This window comes from Perna viridis, chromosome 5 (assembly GCF_037379345.1).
Source record: "Perna viridis isolate PV_CMFRI_1.1 ecotype Kerala chromosome 5, ASM3737934v1, whole genome shotgun sequence".
NCBI classification, from domain to species: domain Eukaryota; kingdom Metazoa; phylum Mollusca; class Bivalvia; order Mytilida; family Mytilidae; genus Perna; species Perna viridis.
The window spans coordinates 39156795-39163107 of NC_142449.1; positions in this window are offsets into that span (position 1 = coordinate 39156795).

A 6313-nucleotide genomic window follows, 5' to 3' on the forward strand; every position below is an offset into this window, starting at 1 on the left:
GTGTAATTTATATTCAGTTTATAGCAAGCACCGCGAAGCGGATTGAGCTCTACGGTTATTACATGTACTATCTAAATTTCCCTCCAATATACTAACGAAAATAGTCATGTCCCGGAAGTAACAAAAAGTGACTGTCCTTACGGAGAAAAATTCATCGCTTTCTTAAACCAAACAAATAAAAATGCATAGCTTAAGATTACGTTTTAGTTTAAATAAATTCATCTTTTCGAGTATGGGGTTTGAATTTTGGGGAAAAAAAATTCAAGTTATTCATTTATTGAAAAAACTCCCCCATTAATTAACAAGACAGATTTTCAAATAGAAATATCGATTTCGCTTGCTGCCAGGGGCGAATTCAGGCAGGGGCGTGGTGGGCGTGCGCCCCCCCCCCTAAAATGTGCAAAGCATGGGTTGTCAGGGGTAGATTTAGGATTAAGGCGGTACTGGTTTTAGGTTGAAACTTTCATTTCACGCTAAGTTTACCACCAAAGATATCTACGTTGCACCCACTCTAGAAGAATATTTAAAAAAATTAACTCAACAATATTGTTCGCCTCGCACACTCGGCAAAATTTTAAAAGTGCCCCCCCCCCTTAATCTTAAATCTTGGTTTCGCCCCTTGCATCTTAAATATTTTCATCCGGGTCGACCCCTTCTTTGTAATGTCCTTTATTATTTTTATGAGTCTCGCACAGACGGTAAATGTATGGTAAAGCTCACTGTGCTCGCTGATTTAGGTAGTGCCTACCCTATATTATCTGTCGTAACAAGGGACTCGGACCTTTTTGAACTGATTTTTTGGTGTGTTTAATTGTGTGATATTTTGGGTTGTTATCACGCCAACTAATAATTGTACTATATAACCCCGCTGCATTGTTTGCGCCTGTCTAGTCCGGATAATCATGACGTTCGCAGCTAGGCATTTTTCTGACGTCGATGCGACCAAGCAAGATAAATAAAAATTAGCCCAAGACGGCGCAATTTTTTTGTAATAGCGCATATAGGTACCATGTCAGGAATTTCTGGCCTCGTTTGTCTTGTTTCATTTTCATCTTATGTTTAGTTTATTTTTATGTTACTTCAGTATATAGGGGCAAGTCTCCTGTGTAAAATGTTTTTAGGCCAGCTGCATTAGGATTTTCTCGTCGTTCATTGAAGACCAATGGGTGGCCTAGCTTGGTCTGACATTTTCATCCCGGTGTGGTTGTTACTCACCTCGTTATATTTTCATTTTACAAAGATGATAAGAAGGTCCGGGTCCCGCCACTGGATCTTCCTTTGAAATTTAAATGAATGTTCAAATTTATACAGAACAGATCCTCGCTAGCAGACAAATATGAGATATGAGATATCACTAATAACTAAGCTGCCACTGTGGCTACTGAATGTGGTTATCTCCCTTGTAATATCTACAATGTTCAAATCTCAGCAATTTGGATTAATAAATGGGTGAATTTAGTATAAACATATAAGACAATTATATAACAACAAAAACTATATATAAAATTGTCCAAGTAAACATGTTTGTAAAATAAATGCAGTTAAGGTACAATTTTTACAGCGACATCAGATTGTCAGTAAAGATGTAATATAGTTGAAAAACGAAACATTTTCTTCCTAATCGTGGTTTCCCTTGATTTCTTATGTTTCGTAAAACATAAAATTGATGTTTGGGTCAGTCTCCTGGGAATGGGAGACTTAGCAGTAACGAAGAGTGGAGTTCATACCGAACCGTCAGGTTGAATGGGACCTATAGCGCATTGCCCATCTCTTGGTTGAAAGGGTGTTCCGGAAAGGAAGAGGATCTTTTCTAAAAAAAAAAATTAGGAAAGTAGTCCCAGTTATTAATTTTCTTATTTTTACTATAATTTTGCACATTTCCCGACAGAAGTAGGGTTTTTAACCCCCGGAATCCTCTTACCGGACCTGCCACTGACCGAGCTGCTGTCTGAAATCATAGTATTACACTTATCTATAAAACTGCGACCAATACAACACATTTCCATTCGGGTTCAACGAGTTACACATGCGCCTTTAGATTAAAGTCGTCATTTCAAAGTCATCGTGCCTTGATTAGTCAATTCCAATATGTAAAAAACATTCATATGTCTGTTTGCAGGTATGGTCTCAACGAAAAGTACGAGGCCCGACCACATGGGCTTGCTCCTATGTACTAGTCGGGTTGCATAGGAGGATCAAGCCCCTTTGACCCAATCAACTGGGAAGCTCGTTATAAATCAAATTAAATATCTTATTTATACTAGTTTTTTTTAATGATTTGTACAATACTTCTAATAATTCATTCAGAATTGTCAACTTTCCTTTCATCTGTGGCAACATCCCTTCGGCTACTGCGTATGGAGTGTTCATATCACAACTCATACGTTATGCCAGAGCTTGCCGAAACTACGCAGACTTTTCGTATCGCGCTAGAACTCTAACAAATAGGCTTCTGGAACAGGGTTATGTTGCTAAAAGATTGAAGTCATCACTACAGAAGTTTTATGGTCGTCATCATGAACTCGTGGATCGTTATGGTGTATCCATCAACACCATGAAAACTGATTTATTCAGCGGGTCACAGTTTTCCTTTCCTCGTTTGTCTACCCCGGACTTGACTTTTTATGAGCAACTCGGCGGGTGTTTCTAGAAAAGCAGAGGACGCTTACCCTACCGGTGCACCTGGTCCATGCTCCCAGGTTTTAGTGGAGTCCGAGTTGCTCATTTACTTTTGTTACTTTGTATGTATGATTTTAATTGCTTTATGTTCTTTGTTGTGTATGTCTGTTTTCCATGTCTGGTCTTTGTCCCTGGATTGCATTCGTTTAATTGCCGCTGTAGCCTTGGTTCCCTTGATTACTCTAAACAGTATTTTTTTGATTATCAGTTGCATTAATTACTTAAAATACATGATTTAGGAACAAGGATGTTAGAAACGCACATTTATAGTATAGCTCATAGCCTGGGAGGATCCATCATGCACCGAGAATTCAATTTTTAGCATTTTTAGGACATCGCCACAGTTTTCAACAGAACCCCAAAGGTAACTGAACGGAAAGTACTAAATAAAGACCATATTTTTACTGAGGCATAATTACTCTAGAGGATTTGACATTGAAAAATGTGTCAATATTTAAAATCGACTTTGTTTTCGGTTGGTTATGAATACATATTTTGCATTCAACACAAAAATAGTTGGAGCTACGTTTCGCAGCTAAGATAATGGACTATTCTGCAGTCCTGTTTTACTTTCAGACAGCATGAGAAGGTCATCTGCAAATAGAAAACGCCAAACTTGGAAGTCAATGAGTTTCAAAGGCTCATTATTGTTGATTAACGAATTCATTATTCATATCATTGATAAAAACATTGAACAGTGAGGGCTCAAGCTGTGACCTTGTTTCACTCCCCTATTTATATTAGAACAGTTAGAATGACATTGCTTATATTTTATGACTGATTGAGTACATTGGTACTGGTTTTGTATCACTTTGAATAAATGTTTACCAACCCCATATCAAATAATTTATAAAGTAATGTGTCTCTTCATACAAAGCCGAAGTCTACAAAGCGGATATGTATAAGTTTCTTTTCCTTATGAGTATATTTATTTATTAAACTTTTTAGAATGAATACACTTTGAGACGTTCTGTGTTTTTTTTTTTACTGAAACGAAACTGATAATTACAGATTTGATTATCAACCATGTTATTAAGTCTATCATTCAATATAGCATTAAAAATCTTTGGAATACAGCTAATGACTGATATTTTACGATAATTATTGGATCACTTTTGTCACCGGGTTTGTGTAATAAAATAATAAATGAATTTTCCAGCTTGAAGGATAAATGCCACTTTTTAATATCAAGTTAAACAACTTAAACATACCCTTCAAGCTCAAACAATAACTATCACTTCATTTAATATCATCAGCATTTGTTTCCTCCACTCTTGCTATTGCCTTCATGACTTCAGGAATGGTTATAGGAGAATCTGTCTCTTCATTATATTTTTAAAATAGTTCTCTCTTTTTCATTCCAAAAACTTCAACTTCAGTTTTTATTTCCTCATTGATGAATGTATTTTCCTACATTTTCTTTATCTGTTAAACATTTCCAGTCTTCTTCTTGACCACTCTTATTATCTAAGGATGTAGGTGTATCCCAGTATCATTTGTTTTATTATTAAATTTATTTAAAAGAGAGTTATATTTCTTCTATTTTAATTTAACATTTTTTTTAATGCTTTACTTTTTGGAAATATCTATGTTTTGGATTATTGTTTTCATTATCTTATTTCCTAAAATGTTAATATCTTTTTTGGTCTATTATCTGACCATATCTGTTTAATTTTATTCTTTTTGTTCCAGAAAAAATGCAGTTGAATAACAACCAGCTTTTAATTTACAGTTAATAATTTGATATAACAAGTTTATAATTTGATGTAACAAGTAAGTAATTTGATATAACAAATAAGTAGTTTGATATAACACATTACTAATTTTATATAACAAATAAAGAATTTGATATAACAAATAAGTAATTTGATATAACAAATAAGTACTTTGATATAACAAATTAAAAAAAAATACCATGTCCCCAATACGCTTCCGTAGTATTTACTGTTGGTTTACGGATTGAGTCTGATACAGAACTTGAACATGTCTCAATTACAACCGACAACTTGATAAAGACAAACTTAATGCTTATGTAAAAAAAATCTATTAGAAGACAAATTTTATAAAATGAATGAAAAATGATAAGCTTTCTCCGTGATAAACAAGTTAAATTGTTTTAAAAAGAACCAACAAATAACTAAATTTAGAATAAGTGACCGCATAACTTACTTATTGATCGAGAAGGGCAGGGAACTAAAGATTCAAAGAGAAAATAGGTTATGTACAGTTTGTAATTCTCTAGACAATGAGAAGCATTTCTTTCTATATTGTGAAAAGAACAAAATTGCCAGGCAAGATTATGTAGGGTATATATCATTATTCTGTAATGAGAATCCTAGTTTTATAGGAATCCCAAATTTAAACGATGCTGACAAATTAAAAATTATTTTAGCACCATCGACACCCGAACAAGAAGAAAAACTTAGTTCTTTATTTAAACAGTCATCAGAACTGAGGACAGGGGTTTAATATTGAATGTTGTACTTAGTTCTATTTTGTTTTTGTTTTTTGTTTTTTGTTTTTTTTTGGTTTTTTGTTTTTGCTTTTTTGATAGCTGGTAGTTCTGATATATACTCCTTGGCTGATATATAAAATTCTTATCTGATATAACTAAAATACTTTGGTCTCGGTCAAATATTAAGTTTCATGAATCTGAAGTACTGGGTAGGGAATCAAATTACATGTAATATCGACTGTCTAGAAAACAAAAACCAAAACGAAAATATGGCATTTTTTTCTGGTGAGAACTACTGAATTACTTCTCTTTTACAATTCTTCGGAATCTTGTAATAGCAGGCGCAGAGAAAAGTGACAGTATCCTCAGCGTGTTGAAGTTGGTCAGAAGATCGTACAATGCAGTCCACATGTTTATTCCAGATACGAGATTGAAATAGGGCGAGTTGAACAAGAACTATCGGTCTCACTAATTAGCAACAAGAAGTGATATGAAGCGTCAAGAAGCGATAACTAACATCAAGAAGTCTAGAAAAAAAGCAACAAGAAGATAAATTGGCGAAAAGAGGCATTTAAATAAATGTAAAGATATTTCCAATAAAGAGCCAAGAAAACTCTTTCCAGATTTTGAAAATACAACTTTGAACGGAAACAGTAAAATAAAAACAAAATGAAAATAGATGAAATATTGAAGGAAGCATTGATGAAAAAATGGATTTTACTGAAAAAGGTTGTAAAATTTGAAGTACATTTTATACATTTTTTAACTGAAAGGTGCTATAAGAAAAATAAAGTAATATAGGGTCACGTGAAAGAAATTAATAACAATATACAAAATGTTTGGTTTTCGATACAATGTGTAGTTGTAATTAAATGACTAAAAATAATCCATCCATATGAGTTAAATAAACACACACATACACACGCGCCCAAGTATTCCAGGTCAATTAGCTACTGCCCAGATTTGACGCGTGCAGTGGGCGATCCTGAGGGTGTGCAGGGGATGGACCCCCTTTACATTGGAAAATTTATCATTTTTATGTGTAAAATTGACAAAAAATGGCAAATAATATCCTAGAACCCCCGTTTTTCTGAGGAACCGTAGCTGGCACCCCTCTTTTTCAAAGTGTCTGGATCTACCCCTGCGCGTAGATGGATTAAAGCAATAATTTTTTTTTAT